General features: G+C 35.6%; 1 pseudogene; it reads right to left on the bottom strand.

Annotated features, from left to right (window-relative positions):
* Nucleotides 1-10035: 10035 nt before the first annotated feature.
* Nucleotides 10036-12632, bottom strand: LOC138347676 (uncharacterized; annotated as a pseudogene).
* Between the last annotated feature and the right edge of the window lie 3904 nt (nt 12633-16536).

Here is a 16536-nt window from a genome sequence, read left to right on the forward strand (position 1 = left end):
TTTTTTTCTCTCTTTAGGGCACCGATCGTTTCCTCTCTTCTCTTGGGCGGCGGCAGCCATGACAACCGAGATGGATTCTCGATTCACTTCCTTCTGGCGTTAAACTCCTTCTCAGGCATCTTCATGCCCTGATTCTCGAAAAATTATCAGACATAAATTACCCTACATGAGAAATCACCGTTCTTACAGCCCTTGAGGCCAATTACCTTCTCAAATACATCGATGAAAGCACAGAACCACCGCCGGAAGTCATCACCGCCACGGACAAATTAGAAAAAACCAATCCGGCCCATGCCGCCTGGAAAGCCGTGGATGGCCAGATCCGATCATGTTTGATTGCGATCATCTCTCCCACGGTTCAGAAACACGTCCGATCCTACACAACTGCTTCAACCCTGTGGACGGCCCTCGCAACACGCTATGCATCAATTTCCCACTCTCATATTTTTCAATTGCGTGATCGTCTCCACACAATTACCAAAGGCACGAAAACAATGGCGGAGTATTTAGACGAGGTCTCCATCATCATCACAGCCCTCGACACCGTGAACGAAATCATTCCCTAAAAAGATCTCGTCATGTGCGTCGTTCGGGGGCTCCCATTAGCTTACTCCTCCATTAAACAGGCGGTTCGCATCAGTCCAATGCCCGTTGACCTGGCTACTCTCTCCTCGTGGCTAAAAAGTGAAGAAATCAACGTGGATCTGGAGAGCAAACTTCTTCTCCGAGAATCCGCTGTTATGGAGCCGACCACCGCCCTCACCACAAGCCAAAACTATCGCGGGGGGCGTGGTGGCGGCTGGTAGGGGATCCGTGGCGGCTACGGCAGAAACAGCGGAGGCCGTGGGCGCGGCGGTCGGCAGGGCAGTCGTCCGCCGTACGACGGTCAGCAGCACGGCAGCAACAACAACCTGCACTCCTTCGGCAGCGGCGGGCAGTCATCTTCCAGCGGCGGGCAGGGCACTTACGAGCGGGATCGTCCAACTTGTCAAATTTGTCAGAAAACAGGACACACCGTTGTTTGTTACTGGTTTCGGTATGAGGAGAGACGAAATAGTGATAATCGTGCCAATTATGCATCTCAAGCCGGCCCTTCCTCTGAATGGTTGTTGGATACTGGGGTCAACATGCACGTTACTTCTGATCTATCCAAGCTTAACGCTCCAAATCCATATCATGGCTCCAATGGTATTACTGTTGGCAACAGTGAGTCCCTTAATATTTCTCACACTGGCACGGGTACCATTAAAACCCCCACCTCTATCTTTCACCTAGGTAACCTTACCCCCCTCCCTTCTATTAAAACCAATCTCCTTTCAGTTCACCAATTCACAAAAGACAATAATTTCTCACTCTTGTTCACCTCTAATGATTTTCAGATTCTAGACAATACTACCAAGAGGGTGATTTTTCAGGGCCCCTGTGAGCATGGTCTGTACGTTCTTCCTGGCACAAGTTCGTCTGCCTACCCAGTTTCAAAAAGTGTTCCTGTGGCTCCGGTGGCTCTTTCGGCTGATGGTCACAGTCTGTTGTGGCAAAGTCGTCTGGGTCACCCGTCTACTCAAATAATAAATTCTTTAATGTCTCAATTAGGTTTTTCTTCCATTCATGTAAACAATTGTGACTCCTGTTCAATTGCTAAATCTCATAAATTACCTTTTACTTTATCTGAGAAGCGTACAACTGCACCTTTTCAACTTATTTATTCTGACCTATGGGGTCCTACCGTTGTTCCTTCATTTACTGGTTTTCGCTATTATATTTGTTTTGTGGATGATTTTACAAAATACACTTGGTTGTACCCACTAAAACACAAATCACAAGCATACACCACCTTTTTCACTTTTAAAAAAATGGTCAAAACACAATTCTCATGTTAAACTTTTTCGAAGTGACAATGGAAAGGAATATGTAAATAACATCTTTGGCCAGTTTCTGCAATCCCTGGGAATTATACATCAAACCTCCTGTCCATACACTCCCAAACAGAATAGGGTGGCTGAGCGTAAGCATCGCCATATCATTGAAACGGTTGTTACTCTTCTACATCAATCTCACCTCCCTGTCTCCTTTTGGATAGAAGCTCTAGCCACCGCAAACTACCTCATTAACAGAATGCCCAGTCACGCCCTCTCCAACAAATCACCCTATCAACTCCTTTACCAAGAACTTCCCAATTATACCAACCTCCGCGTCTTTGGGTGTCTTGCCTACCCTTGGCTACGCCCTCATATTACTCACAAATTACAATCCCGATCCCGTCCTTGTATTTTTTTGGGATATCATCCTACCTCCAAGGGGTTATCGCTGTCTTGACCCACAAACTCATAAAGTCTACATATCTCGTCATGTCAAATTTGTCGAAAATGAGTTTCCCTACGAGTCTATTTCCTTCTCCACAAATATATCATTCATTGGCGTCCTTCCCCCTTTTCCAACATACTCACATGGTCCCTCACCACCTTCCCCTACACCTCCACCCACTACCCAACCACCCCTCATCACCCCTTCGACTGTCACCCACAATACACCCGCAACCACCACCCACACTGACAACCAACCCGAACCACCTCATACCCACAACATCTCCATCCCAATCCGTTTTGGGTCCTTCTCGGCCACCCCGGAATCACCACCGCCCGTGTCACCCCCTAATACTCATCCCATGTTAACCTGTGGCAAAGCCGGTATCTTTAAACCCAAAACCTTTCAGGCTACCATACTACCAAATACACCCCTTCCCGATAGTGAACCAAGAACCTACTCTGTTGACTCAAAAAATGCTTATTGGCGTCATGCTATGGATGGCGAGTTTAAGGCTTTGACTGATCAGAAAACTTGGGTTCTTGTACCTAAGCCCCATGGGCGGCACCCAGTGGGCTGTAAAATGGGTGTACAAAATTAAACACAATCCAGATGGCAGTATTTCCAGGTACAAGGCTCGTTTGGTTGCTAAAGGCTACAATAAGGAGTATGGGCTTGATTACTCCGAGACATTCAGTCCTGTTATTCGGCAGGAAACCATTCGCCTGGTACTGTCACTCGTCGTGCGCAACAATTGGCTCATCAATCAGTTGGATGTTTCCAATGCTTTTCTTCATGGTATGCTTGATGAAACTATCTACATGACGCAACCACCGGGCTATGTTGATCCCCGCTTCCCTCAACATGTTTACAAACTCTAGAAGTCTCTATATGGGCTTAGGCAAGCCCCCCGTGCTTGGTACACACGTTTGAAAATGTTCCTCTAGGGACTCGGCTTCACGTGTTGTGTACACGACACGAGTCTGTTTACTTGACATTCAGCACACGGTACAGTCATTCTACTTGTCTATGTAGATGATATCATTATTACAGGCTCTACTGCAGCTCTCGTTCAGGATGTCACTCGAGCTATGCATACTACCTTCAAAATGAAGGACCTTGGCCCGTTTCATTATTTTCTGGGAATGGAGGTTTCTCGGATAGGCAGTGGCTTGTTTCTTCATCAGTCAAAATATGCTCGAGATCTGTTGCAGAAAGCTGAACTGGAAAAATGCACCAGTCAATCAACACCGATGGCAGTCTCTTCGTCTACGAATGGAGCCGACACCCCGTTTGCCGATATCACCCACTTCCGCAGCCTCATTGGGGCGCTACAGTATCTGGCCATTACCCGTCCTGACATCCAGTTTGCTGTCAATCGAGTTGCTCAGCGCATGCATCAACCAAGTGAACATGATTACCATTGTCTAAAACGCATTCTCAGGTACATTTTTGGCACTCTTGGTCGTGGTTTACTCATTCGACCCGGGGACTTGGAGCTTCGGGGTTTCTCAGATTCAGGGGCAAATGATAAAAATGACAGAAAATCTACATCGGGGTTTCTCATTTTTTGGGCCGAACCTGATCTCCTGGTGTACAAAAAAAACAACCCAAGGTCTCTCGGTCCTCGACTGAAGCTGAATACTGCGTCCTTGCTCTTCTTGCTGCTGAGACCATATGGGTCACATATATTCTTCGCGAACTCCGCACCACTCACACTGTTCCTACTCTCTATTGTGACAACAAATCAACCATCTGTGTGGCCAAGAATTCCGTCCTACACACCAGAATGAAGCATGTTGATACCGATTGTCTCTTTGTTCACGATGAAGTTCAGGCCGGCACCATGACTGTGCAGTATGTACCCACTGAAGAACAACAGGCTGATATTCTCACCAAGCCTCTCCCGAGCCGACAACACGATTACCTCAGTTCCAAGCTTCCGTTCGCTTCCGCTCAGCTCAGCTTGAGGGGGGATAATAACAGATAGTATTAAATAAATAGTATTAAATAATATTGGTATTTACTGTGTACTAATCCTAGTCCTATTAGGATTAGTACTCTTTAATCCTAGTACTATTAGGATTAGTACTCCTTCCTATATCTCCTATATATATCTCCCATGTATTCCCTTATTAGGTTAACACTTCAATACAATCAATATTCCTTCAAAACCCTATAATTATTTTACTGATTTTCTTTTTCTCCTTTCCTCTTCCTCTCCTCTTCTTCCTCTTCCTCTAATCCTCTTCTCCTCTAGCAGCGCCGGACGCCGCCAGAAGAAGCAGCAGCGCCGGCCGCCGCCAGAAGAAGCAGCAGCGCCGGACGCCGCCAGAAGAAGCAGCAGCGCCGGCCGTCCAGGCGTCCATCAGAAGCAGGCAAGAAGCAGCAGCGCCGGCGCCCGGCCGTCCACCAGAAGAAGAAGTAGCAGTAGCAACCGCGCCGCGCCGTCAAGCAGCCAACAATGGCGGCGCCGCGCCGTCCGCCAACAGTCGCGCAGGAGTCAGTACAGCAGCCAGTAGGTTTGTCCGTTTGTTTTTTAAATTTTTTTTCAACTTTTTTTTTTCTAATTTTGTTTTTATTACTAGTTATTGTGATTTTTTTATATATATAGAAGGCTGAACAAAAAAATGAAAAAATTGTAAAGTTTAAAATTTTAAAAAGTCCACTAAGTAGACCCATTAAAAAACCAAAATATAAAAACCGAATCGAACCAAAATATTTCGGTTCGGTACTCGGTACGCAATTTACAAAAATCGAAAATCAAAAAAACCAAAAAAAAAAAGAAACCAAACCGAAATACCGAATGCCCACCCCTAGTTTCAATAATCTAGAAGCACGTCGTGGATCCAAAATAATGAAATCTACTAATCTTCATAAAGTTTATGCTAACCTTAATCGGATATATTAACTCAAACTCAATTGGTTAGAGACTCGTGCCAATAATGTGTTATGAAATAATATAAAATAATGAGAAGAATAAAGTAGGGAGAAAATAAAAGACTTCTTATTCATCTTGAAGTATATTCAACATTCATGAATTTTCTTTACAATGAAGGAAAACCCCTTTATTTATAGGAAAAACGTAACTTGGTCCCCAAGTAGGATTCCTAACCATATCCTAAAAGGACTCCACATAATTAGACATTCACTATAATACAAATATGTTTATGGCACTATCAATATTTTTCAACAATATTTATATATATACAATATTGATTGCAAATTTGATTGTGTACATTTTAAGTAATTAAATAAAAATGTAATTAACGTTTATGTTTGAAATAGTTTCTCTATGAAATAATTTTAATATTAAGAACACATTGATACTTGTCCTTATTCGTGATCTTACTCTTAAAAGCATCATTTTAAAAAAATTTAGCCAAACACAAATTGCTTATCAAAAGTACCTTTCAAATGAATTTGTCAAACATAAATTATTTTTTTAAAGCATTTTTAAAAAAAAGATATTTTAGAAAAACACTTCTAAAAATAAATAATTTTTATTATCAATGTCGAACAAGTTCTTAAAGTATATCTCACAAAGAGTTTCAAGAAAGCATAAATTGGTCGCTTCAAATGCATTATTTTCAAAAAGAAAAGCATAGTTAGCTTTAAAGAAATCATATCTTCATTTTGAGAAAGTACCATCAATTTTTTTATAAAAGCATAGTCTTGTAAAGTAAGTTAAGTACAGTTATAAAGAAGCATTTTTAAATATTAACTCAAGATGGTGTAATATTCTCTAAGGGGTCGTTTGGTAGAGTTTATAAGAACAATGCAAAATAGGATGTATAAGTAATACTTGCGGAAAAGGGTCTAAAATACCCTCAAAGTATTGGAAATGGTACAAAATTACCCTCCATCCACCTATTGTCTCCAAAATATCCTTCCCACCCACCTATTGGGTCCAAAATACCCTTGTCATCCACCTTTTGGTTCAAAATTGACCACTTATTTAACGGTTTTATATTTAAACTATTTAAATCTTTTTTAAAATACGTGGCGGCTCAACTATATGTTATAATTTAACTTATAAGTGTAATTTATAAATCAATCCACTACCCACCCATTAATAATTAAATCCCTCTAAATTAATGAACCTGTCACATTATTAATGCAAGCTACTGCTAATTGAGTGTTTTTAAAAATTGTAGATCACCAATAAACTTAAAAATCTGACTATGTTCATCTTATTATTTTTACGTCTCAATAATGTGATGTTACTTTATAGGTAACTTTTTTTAAAAATAATATATTAAAGTTTTAAAACAAATCATAAATATTTATAAGATTATATTTTAAAAAAAGTGCATGAATCAATTCGGGATGTATTACTTCTTTACTTTTAATTATAAATTTCTAATTTTATTTTGAAAGAAAGTGTCCTCCTAAATAAGCGGCTCAACCTAAATTTAATTGGGGCTCCGATTCGGACTCGAATAATTTTGAATGTCATTTTCAGAAATCTATAATTTTATCGTGTTTTAGTAGTGTTTATGACGATTTTGATATTATAATTGGATTATCAATTGGGTGAGGTTTAGTTAGTAATGAGAGGGTAGTGGGTTGGTTTATAAATTATATTGATAAATTATAATTATAATCAATAATTGAACGCCAAGTATTTTGACAAATATTTAAAGAGTTTAATTTTAAAACAATTAAAAAGGGGGTCAATTTTGAACACAAATGTGGATGACAAGGGTATTTTGGAGCCAATAGGTGGATGAATAGGGCATTTTGGAGCTAATAGGTGGATGAATGGTAATTTTGTACCATTTTCAATACTTTAAGGGTATTTTAGGCCCTTGTCCGTAATGCTTGCATTAGTAATGCTTGCATTAGTTATGTCTGCATTATTTCTTATACACTGTTTGATTTGATGTATTAGAAAAAACAAATCTTGCATAATTTCTATTTAAAAATTACATGTTTACAAAAATACCCTTTTACACTTATTTCTTTATATACTTCCTTTGCAACAAGGTTCTTTGCTAAAACATCAAAAAAGATTTCTTTGCTAAAATATTATTTCTTCCTATTCTTCTTCTTTTTCAAATATAAAATTAAAAAGTTGTTACTATATTGAAATAAGATTAAAAAAGAAGAAGATGTCAAATATCTTCAATATATATGGAAAGTCACAGATCCAGTTGATTAAAAAATTCAAAAAAGGTCAGCAGAAAATGATCCTAAGTCAGTTGGAAGGCCTACAATTACTTATTTACACCAAAAATAGCCTAATTGAAATATACAAAGATGTTCACAACCAATGGAAAGTTGAAGGTTTAACTTGTAGCAACATCTCATAGCAGCTTCCTCTTCAGGCTGCCATTGCCAATGCTGGCATCACCAATTTTAGGGGAATCTTTAACTTCTGAAGCTTTGTTTAATACCTTTCCTTGGTTCCTTGACAATTTATAAGTCCAAAAGATCAACTTATTCATATGCAAAGGTAGGGATCCTTAGTTTTCGTCCAAGAAGCTGTATTTTCGCAGAATACATAATCTTAAGACACACTTACTAAGCGATTCATCAAAAGTAGAATGAACATAGATATAAATCACCAGCTCCTCACGCAAACAGGAAGTTTAATACTTCATACTGGGATGTCCATACCTCTTGTTGGAGGTTTCTGTAAACCTATTCCTTGAGTCTGTCTATTCTCATCTTACTAAGATGCAGGAAATCTTCACATCTACATCTTCATTTCATCTAAGCTCCTTCTCTTCAACTCTGACCATCAATTTGTCTTCTCGAATTCCATCAACTGGGCGAGAAAATCAAAGTGTTAAGAGAAATGAAGCTAAAAATACTTGATTGGACTGCATTTACAATAGAAAACACAAAAATAGTTCAAGTTTAAGCATTAATCACCATCTTGGCACATTTCTTTCCCGAGGATGATTCTGGCAATTATATAATAGAAGTCGTCAATGTGTGAAGTAACAAAGAGGTAAGGTAAAAATTTTTGATATAAGAAATGTGTCTACATCAAGTCTTCTTTTGTGTACCCCTGAACTCTAGTTCTATCAAAATGTCCACAAAATTGTTGTGAGGAATCAAGACGTGCAGAGTACAAATATCGAAGCGCAGTCTGCAGATATAAGCTTATACATATCACCAATATATGAGCCACTTTAACACGAACATATACCAGCTCAAATACAACTCAGACGTCTGAATGAGAGAAGTGATCATTGACTAGCTACGCTGTTGTGACTTTCAGATTATAAAGACTTTATCTTAAACCTATGTATATCACAATACTAACAACTCATGCATTAGATCCATCCCAAATTATGTGGCGGTATTAAACTAGGCACAAAGTTAACGACTTGTGAAAAATAAAAGAAATAAGAAAATCTTGCCTTTCCACAAACTGGACATGTTTCACTTCTCTCTTGCCACTCGTAAATACAGCTGAGGTGATAATGATGAGAACATTTTGTAAATATCTTGGGATTCTCTGGTGTATACTCTGCAAACAAAAAAAATCGCGTCATTTGATTTATTACGTTGATCAAGAGAATCATCCAACCTTGTAGATGAAATATTAGCTTAGAGCCTTAGAGAAGCTTCTTTTGTCAATATGTTGGGGCTGAAATAGCTTTTTACAATCACAATATTGTAATATAATGTTATCTACCTTCGAGGCATGTGGGACATACATCCTCATCTTCTGATGAGCAAACATCATGTTGAACTGCAGTCACCATCATCTCTGGACAACATTCTTTAGATCCTTTGTCACAGTTTGATTTAAGCAGTGTCTCAGGGGAAAAATAGTCCATAGTAGTAAAAAAAGTAGTAAAAGAAATAGCACATAGTAACAAAAACAGCAGAGAGTAACAAGACAGTAACTACAACAAAATAATATGATAGTCGAAGTACAAGAAACTACAAATAATATCAAGATTCAAAGGACAAGAAAACACAGAGCAATACTGAGTATGTAGTTCAACGTGATCATTTATTCATCGAAAAACTGATAAGCCAGTATAAGCTAGGTGGCAGGGGAGATCCAGCACAAACAATGTGATAACTACATCAATTCAACACGACTTCAAGAATCTAGCCATCATTTATCAAAAATTGATAAGGCGGAATTAGCTAGGTGGTAGGGGTATTCGATACGAACAATGTAAAACATTTAGGAGACATAAATGCACTATTTTTTTAGGATCTGACATGCATTCGAAGAGTTCGAGCACCAATATAGAGTGAATCAAATGCCACCAACAGGAACAATGTAGGAGACATTGAAATGCCACCAACCGGAACAATACTAGCATAACGATTAGAGAAATCATCTGCCACACTGTTCAAACAAATAGAAGTGAACTTCTTCATATCTTCTATCACACACATTCATCAACTCATAGAGAAATTAACAATGAAAAACAGAGACCACACACAGAAATACTAGACATATTAGAAAACCGTCATTGCAGCTATATAATTACATTTCAGAATCTCAAAAGTAAATGGCTACAATAAAATTTGAAGAGTTGTAATAACAACTATATAATTACATTTGCACTTAGAATTGACACAAGAGTTAAGATATTTTGATAAAATTTAGTTACCCAAAAAGATTTAAAATACTCATGCGCACATTAATAATCAAATATGCCAAAAAAAAGCCACTGTTGTCACACTTTGAAGTGATTTCAAGCAAAAATTACTAAATTAGTGTAGCTACTTATATCACAAGCTCACAGTACTTCAAAGTTTATCATGGACAGCCATCCACATCATTGTATGACGATCATGTTCACCCATACGTAAAAATAACCATCTTTTTGTCGTCTTTACAGAGAATCATTGCAGCTTTTATACGATGCTCTGTGGGGTACAACTCAAATGCAGGGGATTCAAGAATAGAATAAACTTGACCACGAACATCTGATCGATCACGATCCCCCATCTTTTCAATCAAGGAACCAATTCTTTTATCTTGACTTTCAATAAAGTTTTTCATAACTTCCATCATACCCTTAAGAAATGTCTCACTATCATCCTCTACTATTTTTTCCTTTTCTTGCTTTTCTCTTTCTCGTTAACATTAGAAGATGCTCTTTTGAATACTCACCTTGTTTATGACTTTTTGGGGATCCAACATGTTCACTTTCAGAACCAGCAACATTTTCTCCTTTATTAAATATGCTAGGTCCAGTGACATTTTCAGCTCTAGTAAATGAACTAGGTTCGGTAAAATCTTCAGCTATAGCAAATCCACCTTGTCCAGTGGCATTTTCAGCTTCTTCAGTTACAACTGTAGAGCTATGGTAAGCATTTTCTTCTTCTTCTTCTTCATCATCAAGATCAACATCAATAGGAAATCCCAAAATCATGTCATTAGAATGTTGTGGAGCTTGACTCATTTGAATTTCTTCAGTAGCATCTAGCGGCCCTTCAACGAACTCTCCTGTTGCTCTATCCTTACCAAAGATTTCTTCCCAATCCTCAAACATTGGACATTTCTTAGCATTCATTTTTCTAGATTGTGGGTCAATCTAGAAAATTTTAAGAAAATAGAACAATATGGTATTAATTAATTGTAAAAGGATCTAAAGAAAGGCTAAATGCTACTTTATATGAAAGTAATTAATAAGGAAAGTACCATATGAAAAAACAAAAATATATTAACTACCTTTATAAAGTCAATCCAATGTTTTGGATCCTCAACTATTATAGTACCATCACTGTATTGAAATTTCAATCCTCTTCGAGTCTTCAACAAAGTTATACTTCCATAGCATCTTTTCCAATATCTCATTTTATTTTTGATGTGTTGTTCACCTTTCAATCCACTTCTAAGATGATGTTTGTGTATATAACGTTCTAACTCCATCAAGTGTCCTGGTCGAAAGGTACCATTATCACCTCTCCAACCATTAGCACACAACTCTTTAAGTCCTTTTGAAAAGAGTTTGTTCTTCTTCTGGAATCCATGTCCTTCGTGTTGAAGGTGTTGTGTTGCTTGATTTTTTTAATCTCTTATTTGATGATATTGGCTATTCGTTTCGCCTGTAAGAACTTGTGTGATAAATTATTAAAAAAAATCAGGAAGAACCAAATATCATAAGATTCACTATAAACTGAAGCATAGAACAAAAGAGACGTGAAGAGTACATAAGGTCGTGCAATTAAGGTCACAAAAAAACATACTCTCTAGCAGTTCAATAATTTATACTAAGCCAGTTCTAAAGAGCAAATAAATTCCAAAAAGGTTCTATAGCGAACAAGTAGCAACATATTTCAAAATGTAGCAATAGGTCAATTGTTAAATCTTGCATTTCACATTGATTGAGCCAACTCATCCCTCCAAGTGGTCCACTCCTCCGACGATTCAATAACATTAATATTCTCGTGTTGATACTCCATTTGTTCTTCTATATCAACGTCTAAGGGATCCACTTCTATCTCTCAACGAATGAAATTATGAATCAAACAACAAGCACTAATGATCCTGTCATGAACCTTAACAGATTACCATGAAGGACTTCTAAGAATTCCTCAACGTCCTTTCAACAAACCAAATGCCCTTTCAATTATATTACGAGCTCTAGCATGCCTCATGTTGAAAAGTTCTTCTTTACAACGAGGCGATGGATTATCGCCATGTCAATCCTTTAACCAATATCTATAACCTCGATAAGGTGAAAAAAATCTTTTTCCATTCGTATATCCTCCGTCACACAAATAATAGTTACCTATAATATAAACATATAATTTAGTTACTAGTGTCATTCTTTCTATGATGTAACTTGAAAGCATATAAAAGGCTTACCCTCATGAATTTTCAAACCATTCGTTCGTACTATAGCATCTCGTAATACACGATCATCGGCAGCTGAACCTTTTCATCCAGGTAACACATAAGTAAAATTGAGATTTCTATCACAAACTCCCAAAACAATAGTTGATATCTCTCCTTTTTTTGTTCTATATCTTGGTTTGTGTTGGATTGGAACTCTAATGGGAATGTAAGTACCGTCTAGTGCACCTAAACAACCCTTTAAGATAAATTATATTGTTATCTCAAAATATATAATATATTTCTAAAACTATTAAAACTGCATAATTTGTATATAAGTTAAAAGATGCTAAGCGATAATTTCACCTACCTCAAACCATTTCCATCGATCTTTAATCTCATCCTCAAGTACCGGTTTAGGATTAACAAATAGCAATGGAGTTAGTTTGAGAATAGCACTTAAGCATTCATTGAAAGCATGACTTACGCTCCATCCCGATCTAATATAATCAACCTTGATGGATCTATTTTTCTCATGATGAGCCAAGATATTTAAAAACATTGCTAATTTTTCGCTACTTGACATACTTTTACTATTAGGCAGACCTCCAATATCCTTAGTTAAGAGAACTGAATGTGAAAGGCATTTCTATCCATTCTTAAATTATCGATACATATTTATAATATAGTGTAAGCGAGAAATAATTTTCGGAACTTGAACACTCATACAATATCTAACCTCACGTCTGTTTTGACATCGTCTTCTTAGAGAATGACCATGACTATCCATGAAAAGACAAAAAATGAGAACAAGAACTTGCTGAAACACTATTTCCAAAAGAATACTATATTCAATACATGATAATGATTGAAGATCCATAATAACATCTATATTTTCCATAAAAATAAGAATGAATACATATAAAGCTTTTAAACAAGTATCTATGTGCCCTAATTTTCGACCATATAAAGAGTGAAATAGACGAGCTCAAAGCATATTAAAAAATGAGCTATACCTAAATTTCATCTTAAATTGTGAAAAAGATGTTGAAAAATACAGATTTTAATGAAAGATAAGTCATAAGAGTATTAATCTTATGAAGATGAGCAAACAATGTTTGATTGAGCAAAAGGAAGAAAACCTACTCTTGAATTTCCATTGACAAACTACAGGTGATGAAAGAGAAGATGATAGGTTTCTGAAACAAAGTACTACAGAATTTTTTTTAAAGGGCTTTGAGGGTACTTTTGTAATTACATAATCTAATGCAAGTGTTAAAATGCTATGTATTACTAATACCTAGAATTTCTTGGTATTAGTAATACACAATATTATGTATAACTAATGCTTGCATTAGTTATACATGACAAAAAAAATGTAACAAACAAGGTATTACTAATACACACACCATTTTTTCTAATACACTTTATCAAACGACCCCTAAATGGGACAAAATACAGTTATTGAGCAATACTACATTGTTTTGAAAATAGTATTGAATATCAAGTGGGTGAGAGTTATATAATTCAAACCCAATAATTGTGCATCAACATAGGATAGGACTGTGTCGTTGATTCAGACGATTCCTCATGAAGTCTCTAGTAAGAATTCAGAGATTGGATTCATTAGTTAAGTTCGTTCTTTATGATCTTAGGCATATTTATATACTTATTTACTATGATTTACATGTATGTGCCTTATGTTTTAAAAATATTGAGAAAAGACATAAAGTCACCATTGAAGTTGTCTCGAATATTCATAGACACCTTAACTTTGCGACTGTCCTATTACCCAACTAAACAATTTTGAACAGATATCATTATACCATTTTTTAATCAACCCAAAATTTTAGAAAGCAAGTGAATTCACACACCAATCATTATATGACACATGTTAATGTAATTAAAAAATATAGTTTATTTCATTTTAATTTTTTTCTTTATCTTTTTCTTTCTTTATTTCTCTCTCTCTTATTTTTTGAATTTTAATTTTGATATACCTTAAATTTTATTTCATCTTTCACCTCCCACTTTCAAGTGATGCATCCCTCCATTTTCTTTTCTTTTTTTCACCTCCCACCCCCCATGTCAAATTGAAACTCATTTCCATTTTTTTTCTTTTCTTTTTCTTCATCTTCTCCGATCAAATTATTTATAAAATTCATACCATTATTGAGACTTTATTGAATTATTGATAACAAAATTAATTATTTTTTAAAGAAAATTTAAAATTTTGAAGGTATCATCAATTACTCATTTTCATATAAATTCAAGATTAGAAATGATAATTTTAAGAGAATCAATTAATTTCTCTAAGATTGAAAGAACTTAATTGAAATTGAATAATAAAAACTATATGATACTTCCTAATCATCTTGAAATCTAATGAGTTTATCGAATTCTTCGAAATGTAAGAAAACATTTAGATAAAATTTTAAAATTAAAGAGAGTAAAATTAATAGGAATAAAAAAAAGTGAAATTGCGATAAAAATAGTGACATTGAAAGTAACAAGCTTCGATGAATGGAAATGATAATGAATTTTTGAAAAGAATGAAGAAAGAAAGAGGAAAAAAAAGGAAAAAAGCTAAAATAATAAAAAAATAAGAAAATATATTTTATAATAAAATACTTATAAAAATAAAATTATAATAGTTATTTTAGGATGCTCACTCTCTTTGAGAGAGTGCACACCATTCTTTATGTCAGATGGACGAAAAATGATGTAACTATATCTATTTAAAATTGTTTAGTGAGGTAATATGATGGTTGCAAAGTTAAGGTGTCTTAAAAATTTGGGATAACTTCAATAGTGACTTTATGTCTTTTCTCCAAAAATATTCTTGATGATAATTGTTGTGCTTTCATTTAATATTGTAGTAAATACGCACTAAACTACATGATTAGCATATGCAAGGATTTCTACTAAAGTATGAGCCAAATAAGACGCAACGAAAGCGAAGGAAAAATAAGTATGAAGAATAAAATACCTGGAGCAGCCTTGGCTCGTCGCTCCAAGGCCTAAACTACTAGAGTCAAGTTCTAGCGTACTGCTAGCGCGTTGTCCCAACAGTCCTAGCTCTATGGGGACACGCTGCCCCAAGCCAATTCCGACTTTCTAGACAAATTTTAATTGATTTGGAATTCCTAATTGGACTAGAAGTAGAACTATTTTTTCCTAAACTCTATAAATAGGATCCTAAGGATATTTTGTGAAGAAGAACTTCTTTATCCTTTGTAGCCATAATAATTTTAGGTTTCTTTTCTTCTTCTTCTTTTCTAAACATTAGTAGCTAAAGACCCTTATTCTGGGGCTTTAACTACGTATTATTGTTGAACATCAATTGTTTTGAATTAATGTTTATGATCACTTATATTTACCTTTGTATTCTTGTTTTAGTATTTCATACTTGATCACCATATAAATAAATATATTGTCTACTCTTGAACACAAAAAAAATAATAGATAGACAAAAAAAAGATACAAAGAGTTCGATTTCTCTTGCAATTATTTGTTCATATTTGAGTTCAAAGTTGACACTCGGACGAACATCAAGCTTGATTACGAAATAGTATGAAATATAAACGATCGCCAATTCAATTTGCTTATACCTACTCAACAATGTAGTTAGATAGTCTAATGAAGTAGGTGATTAAAGGTCAACAGATCATGATAAAATCAATTTTTCTGTAAATCAATAATTTGATAATCATAGCTACTTTATTATATGAATTGTGATACATGAAACGTTTAGCATGCCGCAACCCTGAAAATTTCCAACAATTGTAGGTAATATTTTTTATTTCATTCTTACATTCATAGTATTTAAGTATAAATTAAACTCTTTTGGCATACCCAAATAAATAGTATAATAGAGTACAATAGTTAATCGACAAGTTCTTTGAATTTGATAATTGAGCTCATTTAGAGTCACTATATTACTTGCTCAATCATGTACAGTGTACACTTGCGTGTGTAATTAGGAGCAATACTTTATTGTGGCAAAATATAGGATGACTCTGACAACGTGAGCAAGGCGTTTATTATGATACTCAAAGTGATGGTTGTTGGTTAGATAAACTCTACAAAGAAAATAAAATCATATTATTTTCAATATTTGCTACTACTGCATTCATATTAACATGTAAAAATTGTTTATTAAAGTAAACGTGCATTCTTTACTTTTCAGTTGATTATTTTACAGTCTACCTTAAGATTTACTCTTTCACTTCAAATTATCACTTGTTTCATTCAACTATTTTACATAACCCACATTTCATGTATTGACATCATTTGACACTATTTTTTAAATGATGCAGATTCATGTATTCAGGATCTACGACTAAAGCAGAGAAAGAGATGTCCTTGTCAGAGGACCGAGCCACTCGAACAAAGTGAGATTAGCGAGATACTTCATAGGATCTTTCCCTATTAGCATTTAGTAAGACCTTTATACTTTTGGAGGG

The sequence above is a fragment of the Solanum lycopersicum genome, chromosome 3 (genome assembly GCF_036512215.1).
Source record: "Solanum lycopersicum chromosome 3, SLM_r2.1".
NCBI lineage: Eukaryota > Viridiplantae > Streptophyta > Magnoliopsida > Solanales > Solanaceae > Solanum > Solanum lycopersicum.